This window comes from Suncus etruscus, chromosome 1 (assembly GCF_024139225.1).
Source record: "Suncus etruscus isolate mSunEtr1 chromosome 1, mSunEtr1.pri.cur, whole genome shotgun sequence".
Classification (NCBI taxonomy): Eukaryota; Metazoa; Chordata; class Mammalia; order Eulipotyphla; family Soricidae; genus Suncus; species Suncus etruscus.
Window position 1 is genome coordinate 136,816,200 of NC_064848.1, and position 23,145 is coordinate 136,839,344.

The window sequence follows — 23,145 nt, forward strand, 5'->3', positions numbered from 1 at the left end:
GAGATCTGTTTTCTTGTGTCTTTAATTGCTTGTGCTCTTCCCTTGGGCCAGTGAGCCCTTTCACAGCCCTGGGGCTGGGAGGCTGCCTCAGTTAGAAGATGTGTTATCTTATTAAATTCTTGAGTGGCTGACACTGTTCGGACCTCCTGCAAGCTCTCTGTGGGACTCGTTCAGAGACTTGAGAAGTCACTTCCTTCCTTAGGGAGGCAAGTTAGATTGCTGGCCACTTGACTCCCCTTATATTCCTTGTTTTCTTTTGGCTTGGGAGACCACACCCAGTGGTACTCAGAGGCTACTACTAGCTCCTTGCTTGGAAGTTGCTTCTGGCTGAAAGTGGGGATCATTGGTAATTGGTGGTGGTGGTGGGGGGGGGGGATAAGGATGCAGTGTTGCTCAGGCCTCATGATGCTAGGGATTACTTGGCACTTCCAGTAGTGCTTGGGGATCTCCAAGGCTAACACTTGGTGATACTCATGGGTAGCAAGTAGTGAATTAGGTTTGACTTATACAAAGCATACACCCTTGATGCGTTGATGTAGGTGCTGCACTTTGTGTAAATAAGTTAATATGTATTAATTTATTAATATTCAAGTGTAAGTAAGCCTGCTGGTTTTAACCCCTGTGCTGTCTTTCTAGTTCCTTCTTCTCCCCTTTGGTTCTTTTTTTTTTTTTTGGGCCACACCTGGTGATGCTTAGGGGTTACTCCTGGCTATGCACTCAGAAATCGCTCCTCGCTTGGGGGACCATATGGGACGCCAGGGATCGAATCGTGATCCGTCCTAGGTTAGCGTGTGCAAAGCAAACGCCCTACCACTTACGACACTGCTCCGGCCCCATCCCCTTTAGTTCTTAAGCTTTCACTTATTGGTGCTTTTAATGAAAGTGCCTATTTTTCATGTCCATAGAGAATGTGTTTTATCAATTGGAGAAGCTGAATACCATTGTGGAAAAAAAGATTGTGTGAGGGACTCAGATTATGAAGACTAGAAATTCAGAAAGTAGATTTTTGAAAGCAGTTGCTGATCAAAGATCCCCTGAGTCAGAGCTATGCAGTTAACTTAGAGGTGAAATTTCTGTGCTTGAGAGGTTTCCAGTTACTATATTTTGTCATTCACTACAGAATCTCACCCCCACTCCCAAAAGTAGTGGAATCACAGAACCAGGCTTAAAGGAGGCACAGGGTCAGTAGAAATATGGGTGCATATTTAATCAAAGTGGAAAACAAGGGCCTTTGGTGGAGTTTACTGAGAAAACACAGGCGTAGTATGAAGAGACTTGGGGTTTGATCTCCATGCCCTGCAATGCAGGATCAGTTCCTGAGGTTTATAGTGCCTGTAGTGAAACAAGTTCCAGGTCGGGACCTGTTGGATCACACCCAGCGATGCTCAGAGGCAACTCCCAATTTAATACTCCTCTGGGATGGAACCCAGGACTACATGTATATGCTATAGCTCTTTTGAGGCTATATTTTTGGGGGGGGGGGGTCACACCCAGAGGCGGTGCTTAGGGGATACTGGGATACTCCTGGCTCTCTGCTCAGAAATCTCTCCTGGCAGGCCTGGGGAACCATATGGGATGCTGGGAATTGGACCCAGGTCCAACTGGTGGTGGCCCCCTGCAAAGCAATTGCCCTAAGTAGTGCTATTGCTCCAGTCCGGAGGCCATCTCTTGATGTGTGAATCTGGTGAGGAGGTAGGGGTGGGTAGCGGGTTCTACTGTCAGGTATTGCTCCGCTGTGTGTCAGGGCATTGCATTTTCATGCTTTTCCTGAGTCTCTCTAGGGTCTTAATGGTAGAGAATCATTTATCTCTGAATTTAGCAATAAGGGGCTTTGAAATGTTTATGGAAAATTTGTTTTTGTACTTTTTATTTATTTGTTTTTTGTTTGTTTGTTTGTTTGTTTTTTTGGGCTGGTGATGCTTCGGGGTTATTCCTGGCTCTAAACTCAGAAATTGCTCCTGGCTTGGGGGACCATGTGGGATGTCGGGGATCTAGCTGAGGTTCGTCCTGGGTTAGCAGTGTTCAAGGCAAACGCCGTACTGCTGCGTTATTGCTCAGGTCCCTGTATATTTTATTTTGGTATCTAAAATTTGACTCAGTATTTCAGATAGGAAAAATTTCCAGACATATTTGTGAAATAAAAATGGGAAAATAAATGCTTTTCATGGTAGCATGGAAATTGACTTCCTCAGGTTCTGCACAGTCCTTCATATAAAAGGAAATAAATATGTTCTTTAGAGGTGATCCACACTGTACACTTGAGTATCATGTTCAATAACCTAGAATCTGAATTACTGTATGGAAAAACCTGGATCTATGGAAGCAGGTCTGGGTAGAGTAAATGCACTGATCTCTATTTCTCCAGGATATTTCAAGCTTTCTGGATATGCATTCATTAGTCACCACTCTTCCTTTTTCTTTTAGTTTTTGAGCTACATTACATAACGGTGCTCAGGACTTACTTCTGGTGGTCTCAAGGGATTCTAGAGCTTGAATTGGTGTCAGATGCATATAAGCCCAGAGTCTCACCCTCTCTGGTCTGGGTATACCTATTTATTTTTATTTTATTTTTTTGTGAGTTGGTATTTGGTGCTATTTGGTGCTATTTGTAGGACTGCTGTGGCAGTTTTGCCATGGGTAGAGGAGATGACCATAGCCACCATCTTTGTGACTGATCACATATTAGATCGCTAATCTCCATGCCTTGGATCAGGGACACATCTTTTCACTGAGCAGTGGAGTTGAGGAATTCAGTGTATGAGTTAGGGAGTGGGTGTAGGAAGGGTGCTGGATCTCCACACCTTGGTAACTCAGTTGCTCCTGGAAGCAGTCCAACCTTCTACATCCTACTTCATCTCCAGGTACTGCAAAGTGAGGGAAAGAGTGGGGAAAAGATATTTTGCCATTATGAGCAATTGGGATTCCCAGAAGAACCAATTTTGAAGCATTGCCTTTGTCTTTGCTGTTGAAGATTCCTACGGTCAGTTTTCCAGTGGGACTCCATGCAATAGTGAAGCAGTGGATCTGGGTATAAAAGGAGCATAGCACAAAACACATTGCAGTTTCTTGAAACCCACAAAGCAGGCCGAGGCTAGATACCCAAATGTATTTTGAAGTATTTAAGAAAGTGATTGGTGAAGTCTCACAAGTATTTTAATATGCTGTAAGATTTGGATTCAATGGCCTTCTCTTACCTTGGATATCCCCAGTAGATGCCTGAAACCAAATAGTACCAGATGCTATGTATACATTGTATTTTTAAATGCATATATAGCTGTGGAAGTTTACTTCACAGATGGGGTACAATGGGAGATTAGTATCATAGCATTTAATTATAATGTACTGTAATAAAAGTTACAAGAATGTGGTCTCTGAAAATATCAATGCACATACCATGGAAAGTGAGAACATATCTTGGCAGGACTGACTGAAGCCCCCCATGGGGGGCACATCCACCCATGCTCAGGGATTACTTAGGGGACTACATTCAGGAATTACACCTATCAGTGCTTGGAGGACTGTATGGGATGCTGGAAATCTAACTGGGTTAGGTCATGCGCCAAATAATGCCCTACCTGTTTTACTATTGCTCTGGCCCCTGCCAGGTCTTAAATTTTTTTTAAATGCATTTTATTTTTTAATTTTAATTAAAAAGTATTTTTTGGTTTTTGGGTCACATCCAGCAGCGCTCAGGGGTTACTCCTGGCTCTATGCTCACTCAGAAGTTGCTCCTGGCAGGCTCAGGGGACCTTATGGGATGCCAGGATTCGAACCACCGTCCTTTTACATCTTAGGCAAAAGCCTTACTGCTGTGCTATCTCTCTTGCCCTAGATACAATTTTGATAGAATTCTAAAGTTTAACTTAAAATACTTTTAGTTTATTACGTTTTTGTTTGTTTTTGGGCCACACCCAGCAGTGCTAAGGGGTTACTCCTGGCAGGTTGGGTGACCATAAGGGATTCTGGGGAATCGAACCTGGGTCAGCATGTGCAAGACAAATGCCCTACTCAGTGTACTAACACTCCAATCCATTTTTATAGTTTTTATTGAACAGAAAACTTAGAAAGATGTGAGCAAGGGAGAAGGAAAGGAGTACATGTGCAAGAGAGGAAATGGGCTTGAAGGAGCAAGCTTTTAAAAATACTTTAGTTATGGGGCCAGAGCCAGGAGTAATGCTGGGTGTGGACCAAAAATTAAGAAAAAATTTTTTAAATATTTATTTATTTATTTAGTTAGTTTTTTGGGCCATGCCCGGCAGTGCTCAGGGGTTTCTCCTGGCTCTGTGCTCAGAAATTTCTCGGGAGACCATATTGGATGCCAGGAATCAAACCCGGGTCCATCCTGGGTTGGCCATGTCCAAGTCAAATGCCCTATCACTCACTGTGCTATCGCTCTGGCCCAAAATTAATTATTTTTGATTTTGGGCCATACCTGGTTGTAGTTGGACTTAATTCTGGCTCTATGCTCAAGGGCCACTCGTGGCTGTGCTTGGGGACCATAGGCGGTGCCAGGAATTGAATCTGGTTGGTCATATAAAAGGCAAGTGCCATATCCTCTGTCTTTCATCTTCAAATTTAATTTAAATTGTATCTTAGGGCCGGAGAAATAGCACAGCAGTAGGGTGTTTGCCTTGCACGTGGCCAACTTGGAACAGACCCGGGTTCCTTCCCCGGCAACTAATAGTTCCCCCGAGCCTGCCAGGATCGACTTCTGAGTGCAGAGCCAGGAGTAACCCCGAGTGCCGCTGAGTGTGGCCCCAAAACCTAAACCCAACCCAAAACAAATAACTTATATTTTATTTAAAAAATTTTTTTTTTGGGGGGCCGGAGAGATAGCATGGAGGTAAGGCGTTTGCCTTTCATGCAGAAGGTCATCGGTTCGAATCCCGGCGTCCCATATGGTCCCCCGTGCCTGCCGGGAGCAATTTCTGAGCATGGAGCCAGGAGTGGCCCCTGAGCACTGCCGGGTGTGACCCAAAAACCACACACACAAAAAAAAAAAAAAAATTTTTTTTTTGGGCCCCGAGAGATAGCACAGCGGCGTTTGCCTTGCAAGCAGCCGATCCAGGACCAAAGGTGGTTGGTTCGAATCCCGGTGTCCCATATGGTCCTCCGTGCCTGCCAGGAGCTATTTCTGAGCAGAAAGCCAGGAGTAACCTCTGAGTACCGCCGGGTGTGGCCCAAAAACCAAAAAAAAAAAAAAAATTTTTTTTTTTTGTTTTGGGGCCACACTTGCAGTGCTTGGATCTTATTCTTGGCTTTAACCTCAGGGATCACTCCTGGTGGGCTGGGGGGCATCTGGGGTACTGAGTATAGAACCCAGATTAACTACATATAAGGCAGGTATCCTTCTACCTGCCTATCTTTCGACCCCTATTTTATTTAACTTTAATCTCATAACTATCTGTCCAGATACATCTAGGTCTTCAGACAAGGGCTCCAGCCCTTATCTTGTAAGTGCTGTTTTACCATCAACTTGCAGGTAGGGCAAACATCCAGATGGAAACATCTGGAAGGCTCTGCTATTGCAGTTCATACACTTTACAAGAACATTCCTGCAATACTTTATGCATATGCAAATGCTTAATTTTTATATCAAAGTCAAAGCCTGGTGTCTGGGGATTTTAATAATTATTGCACTTCAGTTGGGATCCCTTTGGGGTCAGAGAAGCACTGGAGAATGAGCCTGTCAGAAAAAACTGTGACCTGGATTGTTGGTGGCCTAAGCTTGTCGCTGCCTCCTTCATGCAACACCATCATCCCTGGCTGAGTGGGTTCTTTGCTCACCTTTAGGATTTTCTGAAGGTAAAAGAAAATGATCCTCTTTCTTGACTATCAGTTCAGTTATTTGAATATATTTTTTGTTAACTTGGTGTTTGGATTGAGGCTTTGGGATACAAATCCATGAAGAGATTGTCTTATTAAATAAAATGATGGAGAATATAATCATAGAAGAGATGGTAGCATGTGCTCAGACCCATAGTATCCCTTGGGGGATACAGGAAGTAACTGAGGAAAGTGGGAAGACAATTGAATATTGAACAGTTAATTGGAAGACTCTCCAGTGTGGTCTGGCATATAGATTTGAGTGGTTTCTGCTGAGAATAGAGTAGACTCGACAGCTTACAGGAAATAATCAATTGAGTTATGAGTTAAGTAAGATGTTCTTGAAGGTGGTTACAAGGGAAAATTGACATATCATAATCAGAGGACTGATGAGGGAATTGAGCTGAAGAAAATGTTCCTGAAATTACCTGCACTTCCCTGGGGAAGAATGAAATGCTGCTGAAGAAAATTGGAGATGCATTGGGGGGCAGAAACAGGCTGAAGAAAGATGGAGGTGCATTAGGGAGGGCAGAGACAAGCCAGACAAGGCCAGACTTCGGGCATGGATGGAGACCACTGACTGAAGGAGGGTTAGAGCTGGTTTGGAGGAGGGGAGCTCGGAAAGATATACCTTAGTGCTCCCCCCTTGAAAGGCTTCCTCTATGCCCTTCCTACAGCTGAGTTTTTTTCTTCTTTTGTTTTTGGTTGTAAGGTGTCACTGTGTAAATCCCCCCCCCAACCTCTCCCCTCCCCTGCCCCCCCCCCCCCCCCCAGGCCTCAGCCCACTAACCATGTTGTTTCAGAGGCCTTTTTTCTCTTTTAGTTTTTGGGTCTTACCCAGTGGTGCTTATGGCTTACTGCTATGATCTGCTCATAGGGATCACTCCTGGTGGGGATCAAGAGACCATAGAGGATGCTGGAAATCAAATCCAGGTCTTACACTTGCAAAGCAGGTGCCTTATCTGCTGTACTATCACTCAGGGCCTGAGACCTTTATTTCTGTCCTTTTTACACGTGGGATACAGTAATGTTCTTGAGGCTCAAGCGATAGTGCAGGGGATAAGTACTTGTTTACATATGGTCCTCCAGAATTAAGTTATAGAAGTTGAGCACTTGATTTACACATGGTTCACCAGGATTACATGCCAGCTCATTCCGAGCCCATATATGTTTCCCAAGCACCTCCAAGTGTGGTGTCCTTATTTCCACCTCCCTTCAGAAAAAGTGGAGGAAAAAAAAATTTCTACATAGGGGTCTTTCATTGTGGTGCTGGGGCACTCTAGGGCAAGATTTCTTTAAGCCATTTCTCTGTTTGCAGGTGTTATTTTAGACCTCCAGTTCTTGAGTAATAATTAAGAAGGCTAGTTCTGATTACAGCCAGATTACAAGGCTTCCCTTAAACCAAAGATATATATGTGTTCTTAATTCCTATGGTATGTCTGGATATTCTTACTTGAACTTCCATCAGAGAGGTGAAGGGGTGTCTGACCTTTCTTTATATATATATATATATATTTTTTTATTTAAATACCTTGATTACATACATGATTGTGTTTGGGTTTCAGTCATGTAAAGAACACCACCCATCACCAGTGCAACATTCCCATCACCAATGTCCCAAATCTCCCTCCTCCCCACCCGACCCCCGCCTGTACTCCAGACAGGTTTTCCATTTCCCTCATACATTCTCATTATTAGGACAGTTCAAAATGTAGTTATTTATCTAACTAAACTCATCACTCTTTGTGGTGAACTTCCTGAGGTGAGCTGTAACTTCCAGCTCTTTTGTGTCTGAAAATTATTATTGCAAGAATGTCTTTTATTTTTATTAAAACCCATAGATGAGTGAGACCATTCTGTGTTTTTTTCTCTCTCTCTCTGACTTATTTCACTCAGCATAATATATTCCGTGTACATCCATGTATAGGAAAATTTCATGACTTCATCTCTCCTGACAGCTGCATAATATTCCATTGTATATATGTACCACAGTTTCTTTAGCCATTCGTCTGTTGAAGGGCATCTTGGTTGTTTGCAGAGTCTTGCTATGGTAAATAGTGCTGCAATGAATATAGGTGTAAGGAAGGGATTTTTGTATTGTATTATTGTGTTCCTAGGGTATATTCCTAGGAGTGGTATATCTGGGTCCTATGGGAGCTCGATTTCCAGTTTTTGGAGGAATCTCCATATTGCTTTCCATAAAGGTTGAACTAGACAGCATTCCCACCAGCAGTGGATAAGAGTTCCTTTCTCTCCACATCCCTGCCAACACTGTTTATTCTCATTCTTTGTGATGTGTGCCATTCTCTGTGGTGTGAGGTGGTACCTCATAGTTGTTTTGATTTGCATCTCCCTGATGATTAGTGATGTGGAGCATTTTTTCATGTGTCTTTTGGCCATTTGTAGTTCTTTGTCAAAGTGTCTGTCCATTTCTTCTCCCCATTTTTTGATGGGATTAGATGTATTTTTTCTTGTAAATTTCTGTCAGTGCCTTGTATATTTTGGAGATTAGCCCCTTATCTGATGGGTTTTGGGTGAATAGTTTCTCCCACTCAGTGGGTGGCTCTTGTATCCTGGGCACTATTTCCTTTGAGGTGCAGAAGCTTCTCAGCTTAATATATTCCCATCTGTTAACTTCTGCTTTCACTTGCTTGGAGAGTGCAGTTTCCTCTTTGAAGATGCCTTTAGTCTCAATGTCTTGGAGTGTTTTACCTATGTGTTGTCCTATATATCTTATGGTTTCGGGTCTGATATCAAGGTCTTTCATCCATTTGGATTTTACCTTCGTACATGATGTTAGCTGGGGGTCTAAGTTCAATTTTTTGCATGTGGCTAGCCAGTTGTGCCAACACCACTTGTTGAAGAAGCTTTCTTTGCTCCATTTAGGATTTCTTGCTCCTTTATCAAAAATTAGGAGATTGTATGTCTGGGGAACATTCTCTGAGTATTCAAGCCTATTCCACTGATCTGAGGCCCTGTCCTTATTCCAGTACCATGCTGTTTTGATAACTATTGCTTTTTCCCAATGATAACTATTGCTTTTTCCCAATGATTGCTTTAGCTATTCTAGGGTGTTTATTGTTCCAAGTGAATTTCAAAAGTGCCTGATCCACTTCTTTTTTATTTTATTTTATTTTTTTTATGGTTGGGCTTGTCTTTTATCTTTTTTTTTAATTATCTTTATTTAAACACCGTGTTTACAAATATAATTGTACTTGTATGATTACAGTCATGTAAAGAACACCCCCCTTCACCAGTGCAGGATTCCCACCACGAATTTCCCAGATCTACCTACTCCCCACCCCACCCACACCTGTACTTGAAACAGGCTTTCTTTTTCCCTCATTCATTCACATTGTTATGATAGTTTTCAGTGTAGTTATTTCTCTAACTGCACTTACCATTCTATGTGGTGAACTTCATGTCATTAGCTGCACCCTACATGGGAGGATGGGGGAAGTAAGGGTTGGGACTGAGGCAGTAAAATATTAGAAATGAGCTTTGTAGGGCAGTATTAAGGTCCCAATACAAGATGGATATTATGGATATATAGAATATATGCACACAAAAATCTGATCCACTTCTTTGAAGAATGTCATGGGTATCTTTAGAGGGATCGCATTAAATCTGTATAACGCCTTGTGGAGTATTGCTGTTTTGATGATGTTAATCCTGCCAATCCATGAGCAGGGTATGTGTTTCCATTTCTGCGTGTCCTCTCTTATTTCTTGGAACAGAGTTTTATAGTTTTCTTTGTATAGATCCTTCACATTTTTAGTCAAGCTGATTCCAAGATATTTGAATTTGTGTGGCACTATTTTGAATGGAATTGTTTTCTTAATGTCCATTTCTTCCTTATTACTATTGGTGTATAGAAAGGCCATTGATTTTTTTGTGTGTTAATTTTGTAGCCTGCCACCTTGCTATATGAGTCTATTGTTTCTAGAAGCTTTTTGGTAGAGTCTTTAGGGTTTTCTAAGTAGAATATCATGTCATCTGCAAACAGTTAGAGCTTGACTTCTTCCTTTCCTATCTGGATTCCCTTGATATCTTTTTCTTGCCTAATCGCTATAGTGAGTACTTTCAGTGCTAATGTTGAATAGGAGTGGTGAGAGAGGACATCTTGTCTTGTGCCAGAATTTAGAGGGAAGGCTTTTAGTTTTTCTCCACTGAGGATAACATTTCCACTGGCTTGTGGTAGATGGCCTTAACTATATAGAGAAAGTTTCCTTCCATTCCCATCTTGCTGAGAGTTTTGATCAAGAATGGGTGTTGGACCTTATCAAGTGCTTTCTCTGCATCTATTGATATGATCATGTGGTTTTTATTTTTCTTGTTGTTGATGTTATGTATTATGTTGATAGATTTACGGATGTTAAACCATCCTTGCATTCCTGGGAATACTTGATCGTAGTGGATGATCTTCTTAATGAGGCATTGAATCCTATTTGCCAGGATTTTGTTGAGGATCTTTGCATCTGTATTCATCAGCGATATTGGTCTGTAATTTTCTTTTTTGGTAGCGTCTCTGTCTGGTTTAGGTATCAAGGTGATGTTGGCTTCATAAAAGCTATTTGGAAGTGTTTTCATTTGTTCAATTTCATGAAAGAGTCTTGCCAGGATTGGTAGTAGTTCCTCTTGGAAAGTTTGAAAGAATTCATTAGTGAATCCATCTGGGCCTGGACTTTTGTTTTTGGGCAGACATTTGATTACCATTTTAATTTCATTAATAGTGATGGGGGTGTTTAGATATGCTACATCCTCTTCCATCAACCGTGGAAGATTATAAGAGTCCAAGAATTTATCTGTTTCTTCCAGGTTCTCATTTTTAGTGCTAGAGTTTCCCAAAGTAGTTTCTGATTACCCTTTGAATATCTGCCATATCAGTAGTTATCTCTCCTTTTTCATTCCTAATACGAGTTATCAAGTTTCTCTCTCTCTCTCTCTCTCTCTCTCTCTCTCTCTCTCTCTCTCTCTCTCTGTTAGTTTTGCCAGTGATTTATCAATCTTGTTTAATTTTTCAAAGAACCAACTTCTGCTTTCGTTGATCTTTCGGATTGTTTTCTGGGTTTCCACTTCGTTGATTTCTGCTCTCAGCTTTTGTTATTTCCTTCTGTCTCCCTATTTTTGGGTCCTTTTGTTGAGCACTTTCTAGTTCTATTAGCTGTGTCATTAAGCTACTCAGGTAAGCTCCTTCTTCCTTCCTGATGTGTGCTTGCAAAGCTATAAATTTTCCTCTCAGTACTGCTTTTGCTGTGTCCCATAAGTTCTGATAGTTTGTGTCTTGATTGTCATTTGTTTCCAGGAACCTTTTGATTTCCTCCTTGATTTCATCTCGGACTCACTGGTTATTCAGTATGAGGCTGTTTAACTTCCAGGTGTTAAAGTTTTTCTTCTGTGTCCCTTTGGAATTCACAAATAATTTCAGAGCCTTGTGGTCAGCGAAGGTAGTCTGCAAAATTTCTATCCTCTTGATCTTATGGAGGTATGTTTTATGTGCCAGCATGTAGTCTATCCTGGAGAATGATCCATATACATTGGAGAAGAATGTGTATCCAGGTTTCTGGGGATGGAGTGTTCCATATATATCCACTAGGCCTCTTTCTTCCATTTCTCTCCTCAGGTCTAGTATATTCTTGTTGGGTTTCAGTCTGGTTGACCTATCCAGTGTTGACAAAGCCATGTTGAAGTCCCCCACAATTATTGTGTTGCTATTGATATTATTTTTCAGATTTGTCAACACTTGTATTAAATATTTTGCTGGCCCCTCATTCGGTGCATATATGTTTAGGAGAGTTATTTCTTCCTGCTCTACATACCCCTTGATTAATATAAAATGTCCATCTTTGTCCCTTACATCCTTCCTGAGTATAAAGTATATCTGATATTAGTATGGCCACTCCAGCTTTTTTATGGGTGTTGTTTGCTTGGATAATTTTTCTCCAGCCTTTTATTTTGAGTCTATGTTTGTTCTGACTATTCAGGTGCGTTTCTTGTAGGCAGCAGAAGGTTGAATTGAGTTTTTTGATCCATTTAGCCACTCTGTGTCTCTTAACTGGTGCATTTAGTCCATTGACGTTGAGAGAAAGAATTGTCCTGGGATTTAATGCCATCTTTATATCGAAATTTGGTGTGTCTTTTGGTTAGTCTTGTCTTAAATTAGGTCTTTCAGTTTTTCTCTTAAGACTGGTTTTGAGTCTGTAAAGTTTCTGAGCTGTTTTTTGTCTGTGAAACCATGTATTCTTCTGTCAAACAGGAAAGTGAGTTTTGCTGGGTACAGTATTCTGGGTGAAGCATTCATTTCATTTAGTCTTTTTTTTTTTTTTTTTTTTTGGTTTTTGGGCCACACCTGGCATTGCTCAGGCGTTACTCCTGGCTGTCTGCTCAGAAATAGCTCCTGGCAGGCATGGGGGACCATATGGGACACCGGGATTCGAACCAACCACCTTTGGTCCTGGATTGGCTGCTTGCAAGGCAAACACTGCTGTGCTATCTCTCCGGGCCCTTTCTTTCAGTCTTGTCACAATATCCCACCACTGCTTTCTGGCCTTGAGTGTTTCTGGTGAGAGGTCTGCTGTAAATCTCAAGGATGCTCCCTTCAATGTAATTCCCTTTTTTATCTTGCTGTTTTCAGAATTCTGTCTCTATCTGTGGGATTCGTCATTGTGACTAGGATGTGTCTTGGGGTATTTATTCTGGGGTCTCTTTTGGTTGGTACCCTTCGAGCATGGAGGATTTGATCACATATATTCTTTAGCTCTGGAAGTTTCTCTTTAATGATATTTTTGACCGTTGATTCTTCCTGGAAATTTTCTTCTTGGGACTCTGGGACTCCAATGATTCTTAAGTTGTTTCTGTTGAGCTTATCATAGACTTCTATTTTCATATGTTCCCATTCTTTGACTAATTTTTCTATTGTCTGTTCATTTGCTTTAAGTTTTTTTTTCCAATCTCTCCTGCTGTATGGAATTGTTATTTATCTCATCTTCCACAGCACCAAGTCTATTCTCAGCTTCTGATACTCTGTCCCAGAGCTTATCCATTTTGTCATTCACTTTGTTTACTGAGTTTTTCAGGCCTGTTAGTTGACATGCTATTTCAGTTTGGAGTTTTGTGATTTCTGCCTTAATATATTCTTGGTTGTTACTAGTGTTCTGTTCAACGCGATCCATGGTTTCTTTGAGTTCCTTGAGCATCTTCCGTATTGCTAGTCTAAAGTCTTATCTGAGAAGTTGATTAGTTGGTTGGTCATTATCTGGTCATCAGAATTGTCATCTTCATTCTCTATGTCTGAAGCTGGCCTGCGTTGTTTCCCCATTGTCACACTTGTATTGTTGGTTTTTCTACGTGTTGTGGTGGTATTCATTGGCTAAATGATGCAGGCAGCCACACTCCTCTGGCTCCGCCCTTTCTGGATGGGTCGACTTGCTTCCAAGGGAGGGGAGTCCTTCGTGGATGAAGCCTCACAAAGGATCAAATCTTATGCCCGAGTACGCAGCAACGAAGACATTCCTGAGAGAAATGCAGGGCTTCAGTGATTCAGCACAGTTCTTAGTGTGATTTTTTTCTTCGTGTTGTGATGGTGTTCTTCGCTACGCGGCCATGCTCTGCTGGAGCCTCTTTTCGGCCCACTCCCAAGAGGTTCACGCAACAGGACAGTAGACAGACACACACAGGCAGCACTCACAATTTTTCACAGTTGAGCCCCACTGGGCAGGCGTAGTTTCCATGTCTGACCTTTCTTGAAGGGGTGTCTGACCTTTCTGAATAGAAAACCCAATTAGGGAACTCCTGCAAGTTTTTTAATATCAGGAAAGAGAATCTCCCAACCCAGATCCTCTGTGAGCTGTGTGTGGAAAAAGTTGGACGCGTGAGCACCCTGTTTTGTAGTGCTCAGGGAACGATATGTTGGTGCCAGAGCTAGAACCTGGATATCTCTTCGGTACTCATTGAGTGTTTTCAGTTGGAAGAATATTCAGTAGTGACTGGCTGCATTGAGAGGTAAGTCCTTGTAGCACAATCTTAGTTTCCTTTGAAGGTGCGCACATGTGCATGTGTGTGTATATACGTATACACTTACTTGCTTGCTCAGAAAGGAAGAGCAAAATGGGGCATAAGACTATATCTTTCCAGGGCGCTGGAATGATATAGTACAACAAGTAGGTCATTTGCCTTGCAAGTGACCAATCTGGCTTTGATCCATAGCTTCCCATTTGGTTTTCTAAGCACTGCCAGGAGTTATTTTTGAGTGCAGAGCCAGGAGTAACCCCTGAGTTAACATCGTTGACTGTGGCCCCGAAACTAAACAAAAACCCTAGAACCACCAAGGAGACTAGCATAATCTATTCTTTTTTTTTTTTTTTTTTTGGTTTTTGGGCCACACCCGGCGATGCTCAGGGGTTACTCCTGGCTGTCTGCTCAGAAATAGCTCCTGGGAAGCACGGGGGACCATATGGGACACCGGGATCCGAACCAACCACCTTTGGTCCTGGATTGGCTGCTTGCAAGGCAAACACCGCTGTGCTATCTCTCCGGGCCCGCATAATCTATTCTTTTGTTTTGTCAGTAAGCTCTACAATAAGTAGTCCATGAGTATGTTCACCACTTTACAAAAAGTACCATGTTTTCCTGTGTATAAGATGACTGGGCGTATAAGACTACCCTCTAATTTTGCAGTTAAAACATAGGTTAAGGCCTATATTCGCTGTATCAGACATGTGCTGCATGTGTTCCTGTGCTCATGTACCATAGTGAGCCAATCACAACAAGCAAAGGTTCAAAGGTTATACTGTAATAGACGTCCCTCTGACTCTGGCCAATCTGAGTAGGTTTTTTACAGTGTAGATTTGGGTCCAGAACATTGTCTTAATTTGTGAGCATAAAAAGCCTGCTTGGATTGGCTGAGTTAGAGAGGCGGTCCAAGTAGCCTTGCAGTGATTGGTGCAAGATCGAGTTGGAAAATTCGTTTTGTGGCAATATTCAGACAATTTTCATTTAGTGGCATATTGAAACATTTTTCGGGATATACTCAGCGTATAAGACGACCCCTGATTTTCGGTTGACTTCTTTTTGTTTCAAAAGTCGTCTTATGGGGCCGGCGTGGTGGTGCTAGAGGTAAGGTGTCTGCCTTGCGAGCGCTAGCCTAGGACAGACCTCGGTTCAATCCCTCGGCATCCCATATGGTCCCCCAAGCCAGGAGCGACTTCTGAGTACATAGCCAGGAGTAACCCCTGAGCGTCACCAGGTATGGCCCAAAAACCAAAAAAGAAAAAAGTCCTCTTATATGCCAGAAAATACAGTTATCTCTTTTGGCTTTATTTTGAAATATTTCTGACTTAGAAAAAAGTTTCAAGTACAGTACAATTAAGTCTGTGTTCCCTTCACCAAGAGCCCGTGATAGCTCATGTCTCTTCCCTGTGTTGATCTTAATACAGCCCTGATTCATGGTACTTGGGCTTTCCACAGTTTGACTGTGATAACTGACCCCCATTGTTTCTCTGAAATATGGGGTTTGGTTTCTGTGAATCTGATTACAATTTCTTTTCTTTTTTTTTTTTTTTTTTTTTTTGGTTTTTGGGTCACATCTGGCCACGCTCAGGGTTTAAGCCTGGTTCTATTCTCAGAAATCACTCCTGGCAGGCTCAGGGGACCATATGGGATGCCAGGATTTGAACCACCGACCTTCTGCATAAAAGGCAAATGCCTTACCTCCATGCTATCTCTCTGGCCCCCTGATCACAATTTCTTAAGTGATTGGTACTGTGTGTTTTTGTTTAAAGGCACTTAATATTTTCCGGCCTATAAGACAACTTTTTTTTTTTTTTTTTTTGGTTTTTGGGCCACACCTGGTGACGCTCAGGGGTTACTCCTGGCTATGTGCTCAGAAGTCACTCCTGGCTTGGGGGACCATATGGCATGCCGGGGGATCGAACCGTGGTCCATCCAAGGCTAGCGTAGGCAAGGCAGGCACCTTACCTCGAGCACCACCGCCCGGCCCCATAAGACAACTTTTTAACCCTGAAAAACTTCTTAAAAGTCGGGGGTCATCTTATATGCACTGGTAAACGGCATGCAGGGACGAGTGATCCGCCCCCCTCTTACTGTTGCATCCTATGCAGCTGCTAGGCATCATCCCTCAGTCCTCTGTCCTGATTAATCTTTCAGGGCACACAGAGTACCTGAGTTACTCAGCACCACATCTCATCAGGCCACTTTCAGGTGCTCAGTCCTCTCTATTCAGCTTTAATGGGACACAGAGGAGGCGCTCTGTCTCCCTCTAGCTGTCCTATTTTTTTTTTTTTCCTTTGGTTTTTGGGTCACACCCGGCAGTGCTCAGGGGTTACTCCTAGCTCTAAGCTCAGAAATTGCTCCTGGCAGGCACAGGGGATCATATGGGATGCCGGGATTCGAACCACTGTCCTTCTTCATGCAAGGCAAAACGCCCTACCTTCACGCTATCTCTCCTGCCCTGTAGCTGTTCTATTACTCATTGCACCCCAGCCAGCTGCTCTTGGAGGAGCCCCCTCTCCCTGTTCTCAATATAGATCACAATTTAAAAAATCCCTGTCACTCATTACAAATGACAAATGTAAAATGATTGTTGGCACTGCGAAGTCTAGCTTTATTAAACATATACTGTTAACCTTTGAGAGTTTTACTCTTTTTTCTCTTATGTTTTTTAATTTCCATTTGGTGTGCTTTAAAGGGAGATAATCTTATACAGCAAATATAGCCCAAACCCTATATTTTAACAGGAAAAGTAGGGGGTCGTTTTATATGCCCAGTCATCTTATATGTTAGAAAATAACGGTATTTAGAATATATTGTTGATGCAGCTTGTGACTACCAGTGCTGTTAGTGAAAATTATCTATAAATGGCTCTATTTCTGCCGTCTGTCTGTCTGTCTGTCTGTCTGTCTGTCTGTCTGTCTGTCTGTCTGTCTGCCTAGTGCTCAATGTCTACTTCTGGCTCTGTGTTTGGATGAACCACATGATGTGGGCATGATTTCTGGCTCCCAGGTGTAGCTCTTTTGCCCGCACAAATGGGGCTCCTTTTGTGCCTAGGAAAGAACTCAAAGCTGTTGGGGCCTGTCTTAGTTAAATCAGCAAATTTCCTTGAGCACGACAGTAATTTTCCTTTTTCTTGGTAGTCTAAATACTTGACCCTGACTGCTTGGTAGAGGAGAAAGCCATTTAGTACTGACTTCATCTTCTGGACTCAAGTTTTGCCTCTTCTTTTGCTGATGGTTCCATGTGATTGTCACTCTGAAAATTTTTCTTTTGACAGAGGAAATGGACTTCTAACTTGGTGTTTCACACTTATCAACTCTCCAGTTCATTCTGAGTTCTTGTTCTGAATAAGAAATCTCAATCTCTGGGTCCTGACAGCAGTGCTGCTCAGTGTGGGATATCGAGGCCTTTGCTCTGGTAGGGAACCGTTGTGCTGGGGCCAGGCTGGACCTAATTTCTAGGAGAGTGAGCTAGATTCTTTTTTATGAGCATTCTTCAGGCATAGCCTTGGAGTTATTTTATGGATGCCACCACTTTTAAGGCTCATTTGGGGTATATTAGAGAGTACACTGGGAATATTTCTTAGATCTGATGCCATTGTGTTTATCTGTGAAATGAGGACGACATGTCTTCTTGCTTTCTTAGAGTGTTGTTAATAGGGATGAAGAGGGTGTTGAGTGGGGAGGGGAGGGAACGGGAGTCACTTTGTTCCATTCACATATCTTGAGTGTTAGACTAGGAATCAGGTGCTGTGTGAACTCTCCCTTAATAACCAGGGAAAATGGTGGTATTTTCATCCTTGTTTATACATCAGGGACAGTCACAGTGTTGGGAATTACTTTCAATGAGGTCGTGTTCAGACGTGACTGATTTCAGAGTTCATGGGACTCTGAAATTGTCCTTTTTCAGAAGCTTTGCCAAATAGGAAGCTTAGTATGGAGTTAAGAGGAGATAATTACCATTGCTTTTGAGGACAGAAATTCTGACATGAGTACTTAAATCTGCTTACCCAGGATGTGGGAAGCTTAGCTGATAAAGCTAGAAACTCAGTGGTGGATTATCTAATAATTTCTGATTAAATTTGATAGTTTCCATGATTTTGCTATTTCATATTTTCATAGAGGAAAAGTGAATTTTCCTCTCATATATTAATCTTCTAATCTTTACTTCAGATAACTTTGAGACATTATAACTACAGTATTAATTCATACTGATTGAATTGTAGATTTTATCACTCATTTATATTCATTTTTCAAATGAGGAAACTGAGGCTAATTGAGTCAATTTAATAACTTTCAAAGATAGCATTGATACTTATTCAATTCTAAAATTAAATTCTTACTGGCTTACATATAACACTGTCCCTTTTTTAATTATAAAAACGAGCAGGTTTTTGTTGTGTTGTGTTATGTTGTGTTGTGTTGTATTGTGTTGTGTTGTGCTAGTCCATAGTTTTTGCTATGTACTTGCTGTTTAGACTATAATAAGACTAGTTTTATTTCTCTTGTAGTTTGAGGATTGGCAGACTCTCTCTGTAGAGGGTCTGGTCGTAAATATTTGGACTCTGTGGAACGACCATCTTTATCATTACTGCTGAGGTCTTCCGTTTCAGTTCGTAAGCAGCCGTGGGCTATTCCATAAGTCAATTATTTGGTCCTGCTCCAGTGAATCTTCATCAACACTAGAATTTGAATTTTATGGACTTTTTCAATGTCACATAATAGACTCTTTTTGATCCCAACCACATTTTATTCACGTAAAATCCTTTTAAAGTTCGTGGGTCTTACAAAGTGGGGTCAGGTGTGCATTTGGCTAGTGGACTGTAGTTTGCCAGTCCTGCTTTTATTATTCAGAAGATTTCTTTCTTTGTGTTTCCTTTTCAGTATTCTTGGATGCTGTTGGCCTCTGAATGTCTACTTGCTTTGTGTGAGGTAGTAGTTAATACATATTGGTTTGATTTGGATCAGGGACTCGGACACCTGCTCTGCTGGCTCAGAGAAATGGAGGTTTTAATTGGAAAGAAAAGATTTAATCTGAGGTTAACTTTAGATACCGTTTCAATAGTCATTCTATCCAAATACTTGTTTGTACATATGGTACAGTGGGACATCAGGATTGGGAAGTCAGTCCTTGCCCTTTTGTCATCAGTCCTACTATTGCAAGCAGAAGACATTTGGTCTTTTGCCTGCAGAGTTTTCATTTGTAAAATGAAAGGGCCCTGTTAGAGGCTGTCTTTTGTAACCTTACTCTATACAATTGTATTAGTTCCCCTGATATTTTAAACTCTCCTTATTTTCGGATTGAGGTCCAATTTGTGGTTCAGCTACTCTGGGCACAGCCATTTGCCATCTCTGTCCATGTGCCCAGATCAAGGGCAGTGGCATAGCATGAGGCCCTAGGCCTTCAGATCATTGTGTTTGTGCACTGGGCCTACTAATTTAGGCTCGCCTCTTGCTTTGCTAGAAAAAGCAAGAAAAAGGTGGCCGTGCTGGCAAGTGTTCTGGGAAAGACCTCCTCGACCACACAGTTCCTGTGCTTTGGGGATTACTTTCTTTTTGTCTAAATGATTTTTTAATTTTCAAGAGCTGATTCTTCCTGGACAGGAAATAGTTCTGGCAAGTAGCAAGGAAGCCTTTTTCTCCAAAATACTTCATAAAATTTCCCCCAGTTTTGTTTCTCCTCCTTAGTTAACTCTTGCTTTAATTCTGTTTCTTTTGAGACTTTTTCTTCATTAAAGTATAACAGCTAAAATCTTTTCCCACCTTTTTCACAGGGCCCTTTTCCCATTGCCTGGTATATTTTTTAGGTGTAAAAATGTCTCGACCCGAGGGAAATCATCACCCTCTGCTGACAGTGTTGCACTGACATGTGTTTGGGCTGTATTCATTCACACACTGTCCTGTGCCCTTTTCAGTCCAGTGGCTCACCTGTCCCTGGAATATCCTTTTCCCTGCTGGATTTCTGGCTAGGGAAGCCTTCTGTAGGTTTTAGTCCTATTAATCCTGATTTAGACCCTTGTAGGCCTCACTGCTCCTTTCTGTAACTACTTTGTTTCTAGAGGACTTGAAGTTTGCACTGGCCCTCTATTATGAGTGGTATCCTTATGGTGTTGTAGGTTTTATTGGGGGAGGGTAGTGGGTGGTGTGGGGCACCACATCTGGTGGTTCTTGGGGGCTACTCCTGGCTCTGTGCCCAGGAGTTCCTTCCAGCAGTGCTTGGAGGACCAGGTTGCGCCAGGATGCTGGAGATCAAACATGTAAGACAAACTCCTTAACCCTGCTCTAACTTCTGGCCCCTTCATTACAGTTTTTGAGCGCAGAGCTAGGAATAATCCTGAATGGGCCAAAAACCAAAAGGAAGGGAGTGAGAGATCAGAGCAGTAGAATAGTGGGAGGGTTGCTTACCTTGCATGCAGTTGACCTGGGTTTGATCTCCATCACTGAAATGGTCTCCCAGACACTGCTAAAAGTGATTCTCAGAGCCAGGAGTAACATGTAAGAACATGTAAGACAAACCCTTTAACCCCTGTACTACCTTCATTACAACTTTTGGGGGAGCCAGGGAAATAGTTCACAGGGGTTAAAATGCATGCAAGACCCCAGTATTATCCCCTTTTAGCATATGCTGTCTTCCAACCCCCTGCACTGTCTGTTGTAGCCCCAGTGGCCCCTGAGCACTGTGGAGTGGCTCTAGTGTTCTCCAGAATCAGCTGGACTGAGCATCACTGCATCACTTTAGCACAGAATCATTGGGATAGCCCCAGGTGCCAGAGCATTGCTGAATTGGTCTCTAGAAAAATATTATTTTTCCAGTGAAGCATCTTATTCTGTATGAATATGGAAATCCTCTTATACAAAATTATACTTTGAACTTTTTTCCCCACAGACTATTACTACTCAATTAAAAAGCTTCATATAATAGTTATACCCTTCTTTGTGGAAAAAAATTAGCATGAAATCTACGGTGATTGGGGGCCAGAGAGATAGTACAGGGGTTAATTAAAGTGCTTGCCTTGCACAAAGCTGACTGCATATGATCCCTCAAGCAATCCAGAATGCTCTTGAACACGGAACCAGGAGTAAAGTCTTGAACACTGTTGGATTTAGATTCTCCTCAAACTCCCAAAACCTGCAACTATTATGCAGTGAAACATGACATGCCTTCCTATTTTTGTATAGCATAAGAATGAAAAAAAACAAAACAAAACAAAAAAAAACACAACTATTTTCTCTAGAATTTATCCTTTAAATATCTGGTCAGTAGTTTTGCTTTGTTTCTTCAACCATTTGCACAACTGTCATTTCTGTCTGAATCTGGAACATTTTGTTTCGTTTTGTTTTCGGATCACACCCAGCGGTGCTCAGGGATTACTCCTGGCTTTGCGCTCAGAAGTTGCTCCTGGCATGCACGAGGGACCATATGGGATGCTGGGATTCGAACCACCATTCATCATGTATTGGCTGTGTGCCAGGCAAACGCCCTACCGCTGTACAATCTCTCCAGCCCCATGAATTGAAACATTTTGATTGGCATGCCAGAGAGAAGATTCTGTGTTATCAGAAGTCTCTTAGTTCTCTACCTTTCCTGTCCCTCCCTTCAACCCCCCTGCTCTGCCCACTAATCTGTGGTACTTCCTTTTTCTATGGTTTCATCTATCTAAATGGGGATTGAACCCACCCAGAGTGATCTCCTGCCAGGCAAGCACCTACCCTCTGTATTATTCCTTAGCCCCTGTGCCTATTTTTTTTTATCTTTTGGATTTTGGATTTTGGGTCATACCTGGCAGTACTCAGGAGTTACTCCTGGCTCTGGGCTCAGAGGTTGCTCCTGGCAGGCTTGGACTATATGAGATGCTTGGATTCAAACTCCTTACTGCGGTGCTATTGCTCCGGCACCTACCTATTTTTTTATATTCAGTCTTGAATATGGTTCTGTTAGACTCAAATTAGGTAATGAGGGTCTTAGCCAATATTTCATTAAAATTAACATGCATTTTAATTTTATATAATCACTTAACTTTTGGTACAGTTTTTTTTAAGGGGTCACCTCTTTTATGGGGAAGACTTCCAAGCAGTGCTCAGGAGGCCAGGGGCCCACTGGTGATTCTTGGCCAGTCAGTTAATTTGATGCAAGACTCTAGGATATAGTGCTACTCTGGTAGGTGCTGGGGATCCCTGGGCCACTCTGACAGTGCTGGTTGCTTTCAGGGCTGTATCTAGCAGTGTTTAGGGACCATGTAGTGATGAGTTGGGGCTCAATACTCTGCTCCACCCTTTATTGTTTTTGGTTTTTGGGTCACACCAGGCATCGCTCAGGGATTACTCCTGGCTCTACGCTCAGAATTTGCTCCTGGCAGGCTCGGGGGACCATATGAGATGCTGGGATTCGAACCACCAATCTTCTGCATGCAAGGCAAATAAATGCCTTACCTCCGTGCTATCTCTCCAGCTCCCACCCTTTGTTTTTTAAGTTAGATTTTTCAATAGAAACTTTTTCTAGCTTGTATTGCCTACGACCTGGGGAGTAGAAAAATTTCCATAAAATATATTTTTGGAACTAGTCAAGATTTAATGTGGTATATGTTTCAGCCCTCAAAGTGCTTTCCTCATTGTGCCAGAAGCTCTCTAAGTGGGCTTGAAGCATTGAGGTTTCATTTGCGTTCTCAGCTGACCCATTTCAGCTTTTGTTGCCATCCAACTTGTACCTTGAAGCCTAGTCCTCTGAAGCCCACTGTGTCCTCCCTCAACCTTTATTAGCAGAGCTGAAAACTGTCTAATCCATAACCTCAGTCAAGTTGAATCATTGTGACAGCTGTTTACACAAGCTTCCTGCTGGATCAGGTAGGACTAAGATGGTTTTTACCGAGTATGTCATTTTATTAATATAATTGGAGAAAGCAGTTTCCATATGACTGGCTTTCTATGCCCTATAAATTAGCAATTAAGGGTAATTACTACATTCAAGCAAGTTTGCAACATGAATCAGTACAGCTTTGGAGGAACAATTACCCGTGACAGTTTCCTCTCCATCTTCACATTATTCTTCTGAAATTAGAATTCTGATAAACAAATGATATTTTATTATGTTGATTGTTTTTCTGTCTCCCTCCCTTCCCCCACTTAGAATGTCAGTTTTCTCAAGAGCAGGCATTTTTGTGCCTATTTTATTTCACTGATGTGTGCCTCTTGTCTAGAATGATGCTCAACATATATTAGACAGATTAGTATTGAGTTAATAAATCAATAAATTAATCAATCCATGGAATAAAATTATAGATGGCTTAGGTCTTTCAGAGAGGAAAGAACACTT

At 42.0% G+C, this 23,145-nt stretch overlaps 1 protein-coding gene across 1 annotated transcript in view; it reads left to right on the forward strand.

Annotated features, from left to right (window-relative positions):
• SND1 (staphylococcal nuclease and tudor domain containing 1) overlaps nucleotides 1–23,145 on the forward strand; it is a 531,547-nt gene that overhangs the window by 21,450 nt on the left and 486,952 nt on the right. The window lies entirely within an intron of this gene.